The 16620-nt window shown below is 38.8% G+C and overlaps 1 long non-coding RNA gene across 1 annotated transcript in view; it reads right to left on the bottom strand.

Moving 5' to 3' along the window:
- Window positions 1-14348, bottom strand: part of LOC134737996 (uncharacterized) — a 33791-nt gene extending 19443 nt beyond the window's left edge. Inside the window, exons 1-2 of the long non-coding RNA XR_010123471.1 lie at window positions 14242-14348; window positions 12323-12376 (exon numbers count right to left, since the gene is read on the bottom strand). This is a non-coding gene — a long non-coding RNA (uncharacterized LOC134737996). The remainder of the gene's footprint in view (window positions 1-12322; window positions 12377-14241) is intronic.
- Between the last annotated feature and the right edge of the window lie 2272 nt (window positions 14349-16620).

Raw genomic sequence — 16620 nt, 5'->3', positions numbered from 1 at the left:
CTGGGGCATAGGTTTAAATCAGGCATTGGCATCTGTACTAGAACTGAAAGGTGGAACTATTATTGTGTTCTAGAGTATAGATATATCATATTCAATGTATTTCTCTGCTTCATACACTATCCAAGGTGATAAAAGTGTTTATGAAGAGGGATTAGGAAATATCTGCTGTGTTTAGGTCATAGTCCAACCAAAGGATTAATTAACGTTTGCCTCTTTTTTCTCCTACATCCAGTCTCCCTTTTGATGAGAAGAGTAAGTCTCATTCTGATTCAACAGCAGAGATCAAAGAAAAGACTTCTGTTTTCTGGCCACCAGATATATGTTATCTGTGCTTAAAGAACTGAAAAACACACATCAAAGGAGAATTCTCTTGGAAAGAGAGGTAATGAGATAACAGTGAAAGAGAATGGAGATTCTTTAAATCACAGAGACCTGGGATCAAATCCTGTGATTAGCACTTTTTAGTAATGTAGCCTACTTCATTTCTTTGAGCACTAGTTTATTTTTCTGAAAATGAGGGTGATCTAAATTACGTCTGGAGTAGTAATAAAGATTAAATCCATGTGATACAGGTAAACTCATGACAATAATAGACATGAAACAAATAGTCTTTCATCTCCCTCCTTTGCTCAAGCATTGCTCTGCTCTTCTCACCTCCTTTCCCTTCCTTTTTCTTTTCTCCTCTTTGTTTTGTCTGTACCCAATAGCTTTTCCCAAGCCTTAAAACTATGTATAGGTATATTGTTGCAGCAAAATGTATGAAGGAGACACTCATTATTTGCATCCATTTATATGCTGATATAAATATTTCATCCTCACAAGTTTCAGAGGGAAAGACCAGATGCTGGTGATTTGGTGAGAAAGAAGCAACTATTTCTGTGATTTAATTTCAACCTGAGCATTAAAGAGGCACCCTTTCACTACTGTTGGTAACTCCATGCTTCCAAGAACTAATGAGCTGAAGAACTTAGCACTTGTGATGGATTAGTCAAGCAAAAATTAGGAAGTGAGTAATCTATAACATTATAGTACATTACAAATGCTGAAATATATTATTATTTATTATGATTCTTATAGCTCATTTATGCTGTATAAAATTCCTTCCGTCATTTTATGAAGATGTTACACATATACATAACAAAACTTAGCTAATTAGATACAAAGAATATAGAACCAAATAACTCTTTTCTAAATATTTTCCCTTTAAGGAGGTTTTGCAATCCAGCTTTGCTGTGGTCAGACACTGTTGATGAGAAAACTTTCTTTTTCTTTCTTTTTTTTTTTTTTTTTTTTTTTTTAAGACAGGGAATCATTCTGTTGCCCAGGCTGTAATGCAGTGGCACAATCATGGCTCATTGCAGCCTCAACCTCTTGGGCTATAGTCGTCCTCCTGCCTCAGTCTTCTAAGTAGCTGGGACTACTTGGTGTGCACTCCCATGCCTGGCTAATTTTTGTATTTTTTTTTTTTTGTAGAGATGGGTTTTCAACATGTTGCCTAGGCTGGTCTCGAGCTCCTAGGCTTAAGGTATCCACCTGTCTCAGCCTCTCAAAGTGCTGGGATTACAGGCATGAGTCAGTGCGCCTGACCTGGATGAGAAAATATTGAGTTGGAAACCCAAAATATGACATAAATAATTGGTATATTTTAGAGCTGGATTTCAACAACTTTTCAACACTGTCATCCTGTAAATGTCTTTCCATCCTAATCCCATTGCCCATGCACTCAGCAGAAGTGTGTGCCTCTAAGGTGGATGCTGGTATGAAATATCTCAGCTGGGGCAGGCTCTGAAAGGGAGAGATCTGGTTAAAGTGCTCATACCAAACAAAGCTCCTCATCATGCTGGCCTAACTCTCCCAATCCTGCATTTCTCAACAAAACTTTTTCTTCTTCTCTTTCACATAACTCCCGTGGAATAATTTCCATTGAATTGCATGGAAGAGGCTGTTCATGGGGTTAGTCTGGCAGTTGAGAGGTCTCCATTGGATTTTTTCATTTTGCAATCAGTTTCATACATGTACATACATACTTTTCTTGGAGTCATAGTTCATTCTCAGGTCTTTTAGAGTTAAATATCTTTCATTTCTTCTTTTAAGGTCTTACTTTCTTTTTTTTTCGAGTTTCATGGGAGATAACCAGTCACCAATCCAATCCATGTCAGGGGAAAAGTACAACAAATGAATGAAATTTGTAACCACCTTGGATGATGGAATAAGACATTTGGGAGAACACAGGAGAAGTGGGGAAGTTAAGGAGGGATGGCTCTGTGAAAATTTTTCATTACTCTTGCCTGAGGTCTACTCTTCCTTGTCATGTTGGTGGCTGTTTTGACAATGAGAAGTATTTAATGGCAAGCTTAGTCTTCTTATTTGAAAATGGAAATCATAACAGTTCTTGCCTCATAGGGATAGTGTGAGACAAATGAAATAATCCATGTAAGAGGTATAGTACTATGCTTGCCATTCTTTAAGAGCTCAACAAATATTTGCTTTTTACCTATTAGTATCAATCTTAATTCTAAAATTCTATTATTTAAATATTTTCCAGTGGTGTTTCTAAATAATATCTAATGACTAGGCTAATACACTATGTGGTTCTTCTAGGGTTCAAGCATTATTGTTAGGTGTGCTGGAATCCTTTCCCGAGTCAGTACTGCTTTCTAGAACAGAACCGGGGAGATCTATTTGGAATGTATCTAACTCCAAAGAAACCATCAGAGGTAATAGGTAGGGGATATGAAACAACCTTTTAGATATGAACCCTAATTGAATAAAAGTTGCCAAACAGCTATTCCCAAACATCTGAAGAAGAGTTTTAGTCTAAATGGAATGGCTGGAGAGTACAGGAAGAGTTCTTTCCTACTCTGTCTAAACACAAGCCTCTGTGACATTTATCAAAGTAATGCAGCCCTTTAAAGCTGGGTGTAAGTCCCAAAGGTGCTTTCCTCATGAAGCTTCTTTTGTCCTCTGCTTTTAGAACTCTTTCTGCACACTGCATCCTCTATGTCACCCTCCAGTACATCTGCTCTTACACAACGGGCCCCACAGGGACTGGCCCACACACCAGCCAGGGCACATGGGCCAACTTCTAACAGCAAAAGGAAATGCTAAATCCTAGAGTAGGGGCAGATGAGAAAAATGGCGTTCTTCAGAGAACTAGGATGACTCACATTAAGATCAAGGGCCCTGAAGTAAGACAGACCTGAGTCTGAATCTCAATTCCAACAATAAATTTGTTTATACATTTAAGGCATCATGTATAGTATTGTTAAATAGATACTTTACAAGATTGTAACTAAGAGGAATCAAAATAATGTCTGTAAAGTGTTTCATAGATTGGCCAGCATATAGTAAACATTTAATAATTAGTAGCTATTATTAATTTTCCTTAAGATATTTTTTTCTGGCTTCCTAGCAATCATAAAATTTAGTCTTGTGTAGACTCCATGGCTAGGACTTGCAGAATTAAAAATGGTCTGAACAATTTAGACATTGCCTTTTTTTCCTCAAACCAAGGGGTGAATTTTTATTCTAAACTATCCAGATTGTCCATATCACTTAACCAGTCAATTGCTAAGTCTGTAATTCTCTTTTATGCAATTGGGAAACATTAAAAAGTTGAATGTATATGCTGTACACATACATGCACACACATAGACTTAAGTACATAAATGTGTATATACATTTTATAGCACTTAGCTCATCTGTTCTTTCCTATGACCTTTTCTGTAATCCTGTGAGGTAGGTTTTATATTATCCTATTTTATGATTAAAGGAGAAGGGAACACAGAAAAGCAGCCTGGCTTGGCCAGAGGCCTTGCAATTGACTGCGTATAGAGCCAGGGAGTCCTGACCCCTTTTCAGTTTTTCTTCCTCTGTACTGCTGTGATGACTGTGGAAGTGAAATACTTCTTTGGCTGCCAAGGAAGTCCCAGCTGAAAGGTAACCAAAGGAAAGGAGTATTTGGGAGCAGCATAGCTGAAATCCAGTTAACAGTTAAAATCCCATTGGGCAATTTCTCCTTAATTGGCAACAGGAATTGCTGTCACTGTCCTGTCTAGCCACTTTCAAACAGTGGGGATGTTAGCAAGAGCTCCCAATGAATGCTTCCTAGGGGAGCAGTGATTGCTTTGGCTAGCTTCTGCTGTAGCAGTTTTCTGGCGGTGAAAAGTCTGTACTAAGACAATTGGAGGTGGTAATCATTTTCTAATAACCACCTCAGGCTTTTGGCACCTAATTCGCTGGCACTGTCTAGGGAAGCTCCTTATGCTACCTCATGCTTCTTGTCATGTCAATCTGCTTATCTAATTTTGCTGGGAAATCTGGTATCACCCTTCAAATAATTCACCTCAGTGGGATCCAGTATGTGCCCTGCAAAGTGCTCAAGGAAGAATCTGATCGGCTCTGACAAGCAAACAGCAGAAAGAAGTTTGAAAAAATGGCTACCGTTTTTGCAGCTTTTTCACTGTGGTTCCATGGTGTTTGAAATCAGAATGTAATATTGAGTTAATGACACAAGGAAACACTTGGATGTTCATATTGTCTACTTGGTTTTCATGAACCTCACATGGACTGGCTTCATCCTGTTTCAGAGTCCATTCAACTGTAATTTCCAGTCTACTTCCTGTGCAGGCCTTCCTCTGGTTTGTGGGCTGTACATTTCAGCCTGCTCCTTTAAGGGGCCCCCTGAGCTGAAAATGAAAGAGACTTTGTGTTGCTTCTGCTACCTGCTTACCGTCCAATCCCAATCTCAGGTTTTCTTTTTCTATTTTTTAAACCCGTGTAGCACTTTTCCAACTAGTGTGTAGTTTTTCTTTCAATTCTCTGCTCTTCACAGTAATTAAACAAGAGCTAGCCTCCTTTTCCAAATCTTGTTTTTGTAATACCTTTATTCCCAAAGAGTTATGCTTATAAGAATAACATAAATGTGTTAAACTTGGTATTGATTTGATGATTTCATAAACCCCAGACTCCTTGAAATTCTGCAGGTTTTTGTGAAAGGACTTGCTTAAAATCTTTGCTAATCTACCTGAATTTTCTTCCAAAGGCAGTTATATACAATGTTCCTTAAAACTAATTCTCTAAATTTGCAATTTGGCAGCATCCTACTGGGACTCTAGAGGGTTGATAAATCATGGAGAGTAGGTATTCATGTAGGAACTATGAAAGCTTTATGTAGTAAACACTACTTAAGAAGGCCTTACATTTCATAAAAAGTTGGAGATTTTTGTGGAGACTCATAAAATGCATCCTTTATGTCAGTGAAGTTTTTGCTTCTAGGTATATTATACTCACATCGAAACACTCCAGAGATTTTGTTTTCAGCCTGCATATACCATGTATATTTATTATCTGTATAGATAAACTAGACGTATACATTTAAAGGAGTTTGCATCAGCTGCTGCTAGGAAGTTTTTCTTGTGTTAGTTAAGATCCTGTGAAACAACCCTTGACATTTCACTAGCTGCACAGTTTGTAATAAAATCTATTTTAGCCTGAGGTTAAATGATGATTGTGGTCCTCACATCATGGTGGGGGATCCTGGTGGCCAGATTAAAGGAAACTCCACATTCTCATTTCTGACTTCCCTACAACCTTGTATTAAGACCTTAATTGAAAAACTTATTGCCTCTCTCGCCAAAATATTGCAAATTTTAATAGTTTCCCCTAGTGAAATTACAAGCACCATATTACTTTTATCAGTGCCCTTGAAATTTTAAGGCTGGATGGGGGGGCTTCAATGTTTGACTCATTAAGTTTTCTATATACAGAGCCCTACATGGTCCCTGGAGCATAGTAGGCATTCAGTGAATGAAATGAGTGAATGAAAAGCTAGGGTCACATTTTAGTGACCTAACTGTATATTTTCAGAGTAATGTAGTGTTTAAAAAAGGACAATGATAACACGTTTCTACAAAGAGATGCATGACAGATAACACTTCTCAAGAAGAAGGAATTTAGCTTCTGTCATTTGATCTAGGTTTTCAATTACAGAAGCATTGAGAATTTCCTGTGGCTGGATAAGGGCGAATCTTTAAGGCAAGTTGAAGACCCAGGCTGCCCATGTGGACATCAATACTCCCACAGAGCACTCTTCATGAAGAAAAGTGCGGGCTTGCTGTCTTTTCATCAAAACTCGTAGAATTTGGCTGACTGCCTGGTTTATCCCAGGACATTAGTCAGCCCACAAATCCCGCATTTGTTTATTCAGTCCAGAGCAACTGAATGCTGCCATTCTCTCATCTCCTTTGTTGGCAACACTTTGTTAACCTGAATTGAGTTCTGCAACATAAAATGAAGTGACTAATCTTTTGGGGGGTTCCCCCTCCCAGGTTCTTGTATGAGCAACTAAATCTATACACCACAAAGCCCCATGCTGTCATTTTTTTTTCATCCTGCCCCTTTATTTTGATGATTCCACATTGTAGTTCATGAAACCAATACCTTCTAGAGTGTGGCTGAACTGGCGCCAGCATTAAGAAAAGGAGGTTCCAAACTTTTTAGTTTTGTGAGAAAATGTTAGAGGAAGAGGGAGGTTAGGTTGATTATTTATACTTATGTAATCTTCTGTGAATTTGCAGTAGTTATCACCTTGTACTCTCAAAAGTTTTCTAGCTCTGAGTATGTGAGTCTGAAAGTGCAGGAAGTAGGAATCTTAGCACAAAACAACCAGTTTGGATTATCACACAATTAATATGGGACGGAGCTGGAGTATGGACCTGAACAGAATGTATATTCTTTATCACGAGGTTATTTATCTATCTACAGATGTCTGGAAAGACCTGGGCTTTTTTAGCAAAAGTTTGAGAATCTAGGTTTCTAAGTTTCCATTGACCATGAAAGAGTGATTAGTTTTAGAAGACAGTTGGGGGCAACATTGTGCAAGACAGAAGAGGGGATGAAGAAAATCATAAAGCTGAACATGTTTGCCATAGGCCCAGGCTGTTTTTCAGCATGTTTCACCTAGCAGTTTGGCAGATAATTCTCAGTGATCATTAGGTCTGTGGAAATTCTATTTGGTTTATAAAGTTTTGGCCCTGACTATGTGTACCATTGATAACTTGTTTTTCTCTCTCTTTCTTCCCTTTTCCTCCAACTCGTAGCCAGAGCTACCTTCCAGATGACTTATTTCTACCACTTTATTTCTTTCCAATGTAAGAGAATGCAAGTATATGCTGATGTTTGGAGCAAGAACATTCAAAAATTTTCTTATTAACGTAACTTCTAATGGAAATACAGTGTACTACTATGGTGTGTACAAAGAAGAAATAGCAACATATATTTGTTTTAGACCTGATTGCTGTCTTTTATTCCTTAGGTCCTCCTTGATGTCTTGTAGACTGTCACTAGCTAATTGTTACAGCCACCGAAGGAAAAAATAAGGATTTTTACTTAGGACATACATAACAGAAAAAGAGATGGTTTAGCAAAAAAGCATAGGCTTTGCAATAAGGCAGCCTTGAATTAAAAAAAAAAAAAGTTAACTCATAACTAACTGTGTGACCTGAGATAAGTTACTGACCCTCTTTAGGGCTGAGGGTCCTAATCTGTAAAACGGAAATTATAATAATAACCTTAGCTAGCATTTATTGTGCACATACTATAAGCTGGTGATAAACAATTTATACACACTATCTCATTTAATCCTCACAACAATCCTGTGAGATACGTACTATTATCATTTCTATTTTACAGATGAAGAATCCAGATATAAGAAGTGAAGTTAAGTAACTTTCTCAAGGTCGCACAGCTACCATATGATGGAGCTGAAATGTGAATCTCTGCAGTTTGACGCCAGAGTGCATGCTCTTAGTCGCTACATTTGTCTACAAATCTAAAACACATAAGACACATAGGAGGTACTCAGTTAGTGGTATCTATTATTAAATCAGACTATAAATAATCAGCAGGCAATACTTGACAGGCTGCAAACAATTTCTTAGGATTTGTGGCAATACTAATAATTATAACTGATTATGAGCGTACCTTGTGTCAGGCATTTCTTTTCATAGTATTTCAGTCATTGTTTAAGAGATTTATTCTTATTTTTATTTTTCTAGTGAGAAAACTGAGGCTCAAAAAAGCCAACAAATTTGTTTAGGATTACAAAAATATCAAATGATAGGATTGAAAATCAAACCCATATCCTTCCTATGTGAAAACCTGTGTTCTTTCTGCTGTTTTTATTTTTTATTTTTATTTTATTTATTTTTTATTTTTATTTATTTTATTTTATTTTTATTTTATATGCCTTTTTATTTTTATTTATTTTACTTTATTTGTTGTTGCTAGTGTTTTTTTCTTGAGACAGAGTCTCACTCTGTCTCAGCTCACTGCAACTTCTGACTCCCGGGTTCAAGCAATTCTCCTGCCTCTGCCTCCCAAGGAGCTGGAATTACAGGCACCTGCCACCATGCCTGGCTCACTGTTGTATTTTTAGTAGAGATGGGGTTTCACCATGTTGGCCAGGCTGGTCTCGAACTCCTGACCTCAAGTGATCTGCCTGCCTTGGCCTCCCAAAGTGCTGGGATTTACAGGCATGAGCCACCACACCCGGCCTGCCTGATTTTTAAAATTATCAAACTCATATTTGTTATTTATCAGATGCCTCTGCCACTTTATTTTTTAAAAATTTATTTATTTTTATTAAGGTATAGTTAACAAATAAAAATTCTATATATTTATTGTGTACAGTGGAATGTTTTGATATATGTATACATTGTGAAATGGTTAAATCAAACTAAGATATCTGTGACCTGATATGCATGCCATATTTTTGTGGTGAGAACATTTATGATCTACTCTCTTAGCAATTTTTAATATTCTGCTGTTTGACTTTTAACCCAAGGCTTGGATTAGGAGAGTCTTTGTAGCTTAGTTTTAGGTTCAGGGATAACAAAAGTTGTTTTATCCTTTGGGCTTTTGCAACTTGCCATTTTCATAATGAAGATCTGGGGGAAAAATTAGTTTAAATGGTTTTTAAAATAGCCATTAGCTCAGGACATATTCAGCCAAGGCAGGATGAGTAGTTTTGCCAGCATTCTCCTGTAGGTAGGTTGGTTATTTTTTGTTTTTGTTTTTGTTTTTTTGCCAGAGTCTTTTTAAAAAAGATAACTTTTAAAAAACCTTTGTTTTCTGTGATTGATCTCTTTCACTATTTTTTGTAGAGGGCCAGGAATATGAGTAAATAATTCTTGGGCTTGGGTGCAGGTGATCCACGTGCTGGCAGACAGAAATCTAAAGGGACAAAAGAGGTTGTCCTTTGAAGATACTTTTCCTGGCTTGGGTTTTATATTTTTGGATTTGATTTAGTGAAAATTTTTATTGAGGACCTACTGCATACCAGACACTCGGCTACATTATGAGAGGTTTGGGGGGCCTATAGTGGCATATAGGGAGGATGAATAAAGAATACAAACAATTATAGTACAAATCAGAATAAAATTTGGCATGCAACGGGCTATCAGATAGTATGGAGGAAGACAGCATATTTTATTAGTGGAGCTAGGAAATATGTTACAAAGTTGATGGCATTCTTGATGGGTCTTGAAGGATAGATAGATTTTTTTTTTCTTTTTTTTTTTTGAGATGGAGTCTTGCACTGTCGCCCGGGTTGGAGAGCAGTGGTGCAATCTCGCCTCCCGGGTTCAAGTGACTTTCCTGCCTCAGCCTCCTGAGTAGCTCAGATTATAGGCTCCTGCCACCACGTCCAGCTAATTTTTTTTTGTATATATATATACATATATATATGTATATATATACACATATATATATACACATATATATGTATATATATATACATATATATATATGTATATATATATATTTTAGTGGAGACGGGGTTTCACCATGTTGGCCAGACTGGTCTTGAACTCCAGACCTCATGATTCGCCTGCCTCCGCCTCCCAAAGTGCTGGGATTACATGTGTGAGACACCACACTCAGCGGATAGAGAGAATTTTGACAGGGGAGGAGGTATTCCAATGCAGAAGAATAATAGGAGCAAAAGCACAGTGGTGAGAAATTGGAGGGGAACTGTGAAAATTGCCACATAGATTAGAGGCAGGAAAATAAAGGACGGCTAAATTTATATAGTGAACGGTGAGCCACATGGACACAGGTGACTGTTTTCTCCTTTTTGAACCCCAGCTTACTCCAGAGTCACCACCTCTCATGGCTTTCTGCCAATCTTCTTGGCCACTGTTTCTCAGTCTTCTTTTCTGACTTCTCTTCCTTGGCCTGAATGCTACATGTTGAGTGATGTCAGCTTCAGTTTTCTTAACCTCTCTTTTCTTAAGTTGCTATCATTTAAATATCTTTAAATATCATCTACATCCAAGTGACCTCTAAACCAGTAATTTTATCCATGACCCATCTCCTCAACTCCAATTGTATATAAAACTGTCTACTCAACATCTTCACTTTTGATGTCTAAATCTCTATGTCCAATTTAGAATTCTTGATTCTTTGCTTTCCCTCTCTCCGGGAAATCCTGCTCTTACCAGTCTTCCCCATCTTAATTAATGAACCTGACATTCACCTAGTAGCTTAGTCCTCAAAACTAGGGATTAATCTAGATTCAGTCATTTTTCTTACTCTTGCCATATAATAACATATTATTCTGCATTTACCTCTACCCGACCCCAAATAGGTAACTGCTGTTTTTGTTATAAGATAGTAATATTTGCCTCTGAGTGTATATGAATTATTTTGATAAAAATAAATATTATTTTTAAAATATTAATTTTACAGGGATTGTCTCTTGATTTCTTTCCAAAAGTTAACTCATAAGTTGTTCAGCAGAGCTATGTATTCTTCAATATGTTATAATTTTGTTCCATCTTCCAAAAGAGCCTCCACAATCTCTTGGCTTACAGACTCAGATGCTATGGATTAGATACACAAGTACATGTTCCTGTATATCTATTATATAGTGAACATAACAATTATGATTGTGATCTTCCAAAGCTCATATTTTTAATCAAAATTAATTAAATATTCTAAGCCAAAGAATAAAGGTAGTTGCAACATCTAGTCAAAAGGATATTTCTGCTGGCCACACTCAGGAAGACATAAAGATATAGTTGTAGAAAGTGATATAGTATTGGCCAGGTGTGGTGGCTCACACCTGTAATCCCAGCACTTTGGGAGGCCGAGGTGGGCAGATTGCTTGAGCTCAGGAGTTCGAGGCCAGCTTGGGTAACATGGTGTAAACCCCATCTCTACAAAATACAAAAATTAGCCAGGTGTGGTGATGGGCACCTGGAGTCTCAGCTACTCAGGAGGCAGAGATGGAGGATTGCTTGAGCCCATGAGGTGGAGGTTACAGTGAGCTAAGATAGTGCCACTGCACTCCAGCCTCGGCAATAGAGTGAGACCCTGTCTTAAAAAAAAAAAAAAAGACAACCCAGTGATAGGCTGGGCAAGGTGGCTCATGCCTGTAATTCTAGCAGTTTGAGAGGCCAAGGCGGGTGGATCACCTGAGGTCAGGAGTTTGCAACCAGCCTGGCCAACATGGTGAAACCCTGTCTCTACTAAAAATATAAAAAATTAGCCAGGTGTGGTGGTGGGCACCTGTAATCCCAGCTACTGGGGAGGCTGAGGCAGAAGATTTGCTTGAATCCGGGAGGCAGAGGCTGCAGTGAGCCGAGATTGCGCCATTGCACTTCAGCCTGGGCAACAAGAGCGAAACTCCATCTCAAAAATGAAAACAAACAAACAAACCCAGTGAAAACCAGTATTGAAAATAGATTGCCTCTCCCTTGCTTCATGGTCTATTCTTATGTAATTTTCAAGGTAAGTTCATTTTGGCGGGTACTGACAAATTTCCATTTATTTACTTTTTTCCCTTACATTCATTTCTTCTCAGTCTCCCAATGAATGCCTTCACTGATATCCAAAGCATGAAGAGACACACCAGGGAAAAACATAGACCTAACACAGGACAAATGGAATTATTAGAAACATTTTCTAGCAGAAGAACACTATTCTGTTGCCATTTGAATCTTTGCTTCTTTCTAGGTTTGACAATGAGCCTGTCATATAAGCCCAAATGTAAACAGAAAGAGGTTGAATGAGTCACGATAAACCCAATTATGCTGTGGTAACAAACAACCTCAAAATCTCATTGGCTTAAAATATACAGAATTATTCTTACTCATGGCACATATCCATCAATCATCTGCAGGGGATCTGCTCACTGAAGTCACTTAGGAATTTGGACTGATGGAACTGCCACTTTTTGGTCACTATATGTATTAATCTATTTTCATCCTGCTGATAAAGACCCAAAACTGGGAACAAAAAGAAGTTTAACTAGACTTACAGTTCCGCATGGCTGAGGAGGCCTCAGAATCATGGTGGGAGGCGAAAGGCACTTCTTACATGGTGGCAGCAAGAGAAAAATGAGGAAGAAGAAAAAGCGGAAACCTCTGGTAAACCCATCAGATCTCACGAGACTTATTTCACTATCAAGAGAATAGCATGGAAAAGACCAACCCCCATAATTTAATTACCTCCCTCTGGGTCCCTCCCTCAACATGTGGGAATTCTGGGAGAAACAATTCAACTTGAGATTTGGTGGGGATGCAGCCAAACCATGTTATTTCACCCCTGGCCCCTCCAAATCTCAAGTCCTCACATTTCAAAACCAACCATGCCTTCCCAATAGTCACCCAAAGTCAACTCATTTCAGCATTAATCCAAAAGTCCACAGTCCAAATTCTCATCTGAGACAAGGCTAGTCCCTTCTGCCTATGAGCCTGTAAAATCAAAGCAAGCTAGTTACTTCCTAGATACAATGGTGGTACCAGTATTGGGTAAATACAGCTGTTCCAAATGGGAGAAATTGGCCAAAGCAAAAGGGTTACAGGGCCCATGCAAGTCCAAAATCCAGTGAGGCAGTCAAACTTTGAAGCTCCAAAATGATCTCCGGTGACTCCAGATCTCATATCCAGGTTATGCTGATGCAAGAGGTGGGTTGCCATGGTCTTGGGCAGCTCCGTCCCTGTGGCTTTGCAGGGTACAGCCTCCCTCCAATCTGCTTTCACGGGCTGGTGTTGAGTGTCTGTGGCTTTTCCAGATGAATAGTGTAACCTATTGGTGAATCTACCATTCTGGGATCTGAAGGACGGTGGCCCTCTTCTCACAGCTCCACTAGGCAGTGCCTAGGGACTGTGTGTGGGGGCTCTAACCCCACATTTCTCTTCTGCACTGCCCTAGCAGAGGTTCTCCATGAGGGCCCCACCCTAGCAGCAAACTTTTGCCTGGGCATTCAGGCATTTCCATACATCTTCTGAAATCTAAGTGGAGGTTTCCAAACCTCAATTCTTGACTTCTGGGCACCCACAGGGTCAACACCACGTGGAAGCTACCAAGGCTTGGGGCTTCCACCCTCTGAAGCCACAGCTTGAGCTATACATTGGCCTCTTTCAGCCACAGCTGGAGCAGCTGGGACACAGGGCACTAAATCCCTAGGCTGCCCATGGCGCAGGGACCCTGGGTCTGGTCCATGAAACCACTTTTTCCTCCTGGGCCTCTGGGCCTGTGATGGGAGGGGCTGCCATGAAGTTCTCTGACATGGCCTGGAGACATTTTCCCCATGGTCTTGGAGATTAACATTAGGCCCCATGCTACTTATGCAAATTTCTGCAGCTAGCTTGAATTTCTCCCCAGAAAATGGGTTTTTCTTTTCTATTGCATAGTCAGGCTGCAAATTTTCTGAACTCTGTTTCCCTTTCAAAACTGAAGGCCTTTAACAGTACCCAAGTCACATCTTGAATGCTTTGCTGCTTAGAAATTTCTTCTGCCAAATACCCTAAATCATCTCTCTCAAGTTCAAAGTTCCACAAATTTCTAGGGCAGAGGCAAAATGCCACCAGTCTCTTTGCTAAAACCTAACAAGAGTCACCTTTGCTCCAGTTCCCAACAAGTTCCTCATCTCCATCTGAGACCACCTCAGACTGGATTTTGTTGTCCATATTGCTGTTGGCATTTTGGACAAAGCCATTAAACAAATCTCTAGGAAATTCTAAGCATTCCCACATTTTCCTGTCTTCTTCTGAGTCTTTCAAACTGTTCCAGTCCTTGCCTGTTACCCAGTTCCAAAGTCACTTCCACATTTTCGGGTATCTTTTCAGCAAAGCCCCACTCTACTGGTACCAGTTTACTGTATTAGTCTGTTTTCATGCTGCTGATAAAAACATACCTGAAACTAGGAACAAAAAGAGGTTTCATTGGACTTACAGTTCCACATGGCTGGAGAGGCCTCAGAATCATGGCAGGAGGTGAAAGGCACTTCTCATGTGGCAGTGGCAAGAGTAAAATGAGGAGGAAGCAAAAGTGGAAACCCCTGATAAACCCATCAGATCTCGTGAGACTTACTTCACTATCAGGAGAATAGTACGAGAAAGATCGGCCCTCGTGATTCAGTTACCTCCCCCTGGGTCCCTCCCACAAGAAGTGGGAATTCTGGGAGATACAATTCAAGTTGAAATTTAGTAGAGACACAGGCAAACCATATCACTATATCACAAGTTTTTTTTAAAAAACCAAACTTTTGAGAATCTTGTACTGATAATTAATATCTGGTCTGGAAGTAAAGCACATTTCTTTTTCTTGCAACTGATTGGCCAGAAACCAGCTAGATGGCCCCACCAAGCCAACATTGGGGGAGAACTGAAATATTTGGCAAACAGCACCCATGACCATCACAGCTGGAAGTTCTCAGTCTGGAACTCTTTCCCCAGGCCTCCCATTTCTGGAACTCTGAGAACAGCAATCCAGGAATCTGATGACATCTTTTCCTTTACTAGCCAAAATCTGATGACATTTTTTCCTTTACTAGCCAAAAGGGAGAACAATAAGCAAATAAACTCAATTTTCTCCCATTTATACTTTTAAATTTGAGAACGAATTGTGTGTTTATAAGAAAGTGAGGGTTGAGCATCATGAAGAAAAATATAAAGATCTTTAAAAAGTATATAATTGGGCCTATTAGCTACAAACATGGATCATTATTAATATGTGTCTGAATGACATTTAAAATGCATAATCATAATCAAGCCTGTTAGATACAAAATTCATCCATTAATGGCAACTAAATTTCATTAGGTAAGTAGTAGTGCTGTGTTTAAAAGAGTAATCTATTTGGAAACAGGAATTAATACTCAGAATATTATTATTAATATATTTGAAAATTACATGTGTTTATTTGTCCCAGCCCTTATAAGGTGTGTGGTAATGGTTAAGGTATTTCTCCTCTATATGCCTAAGTTTTCTTCTTTATAAAAGGGGGGAGGGAATAATAGCACCTGATTTTACTTTTGTTGTAAAGATTAAATTTGCACATACATATATATCTATATATGCACTTATATATGTATGTAAAATATTTAGGCTTGTGCCTGACCTTAAATACTAAAAAATACTAGCTATTATTTTTATCCTCATATTATCAGATATGACACGTTCATAATTTAAACAAAAGCCTACAAAGAACTCATAAATTAAAAGAAGATAATCTTTTCACAAGGTAACACATTTTGGAACAATTTTTTAGAGGCTCTAGACATCTGTTACTGACGTTGTGAGTGAAATGGGTCTGTGAAGGGAAGATACAGGTGGAACTGGGCCAGTGTTTGCAGAGGACCGTGATATTTCTATATCTCTGCTGGCTCCCTACCAGTTCTAGAGCTAGTTCAAGTGAAGCCTCCATAACCTCTGGACAATAAAAATGCACCATGCTATTATTAGCATGATGAATGAATTTATTTTTGTTTAGCTTACAAAAAGTTAATAGTTTTCAAAAGGGTCTTTATGTATACAATTGAAGATACTACATTCTTGAAAAGCAAATCTTTACAGCATACAGGTCCTTGGCACTAATACCTCATTTCTGGGCACAGCTTGATATGGAGGTATAGTTTGTGTTTTATCTGAGGAAAATTTAGGTTGGTGTTATGTTTTGGGCTAGCTCTGCTGGAAACATTATTCTCTTTTCTTTTAGAGCCAGGGCTGTGGGATGTGTCACTTGTGACTTGGCAGCCCTTACTGGGGCTACATGAGGAAGACATTTCCTTACATGATTCCAAGAGTCTTTCTTTGGGGTTCTGAGGTAGTCTCTGTGTTTCTTGGAGATATCGTTGGCTCTAAAATTACCCCTAAGTGAGATTATATTCTGTCATCTCATGCATGGGTTTTGGAGGCTGAGGGTGTCTGGGTTGGCTCCACCACCTACCAGTTGGGTGACATTGTGTAGTTTTTTTTTTAAACTTTTCTCAGCTTTAGTTTCCTTATTTGAACAGGGTTAAAAATTGGGCTTGAGAGAAGGATTGGAGATAATATTAGCAGATATTGTTGATGAATTGGGCGAAGCAGAGGGAGGGGACAAGTTTGACTACCTTTGTTTCTATCTCAAACAAGTAGGTGGTGATGCCTTTGAGGAGATAAGAAAAGTGACTTGTGTGTGTGTGTGAAAGACAGACAGACACACACACACACACACACACACACATATATATATAGAGGGAGAGATTTATAAATTTTGGACATATGGTTTCAAGGCACTTTTCTGGATGCATAAGTGTAAATGTTCAGTTGAAGTTTTAATGGTGCTTAGGAGAG

Source organism: Pongo pygmaeus, chromosome 13 (genome assembly GCF_028885625.2).
Source record: "Pongo pygmaeus isolate AG05252 chromosome 13, NHGRI_mPonPyg2-v2.0_pri, whole genome shotgun sequence".
NCBI classification, from domain to species: Eukaryota; Metazoa; Chordata; class Mammalia; order Primates; family Hominidae; genus Pongo; species Pongo pygmaeus.
The sequence above is the reverse complement of the archived record's forward strand: the minus strand, read 5'-3'. Positions and strand labels throughout refer to the sequence as shown.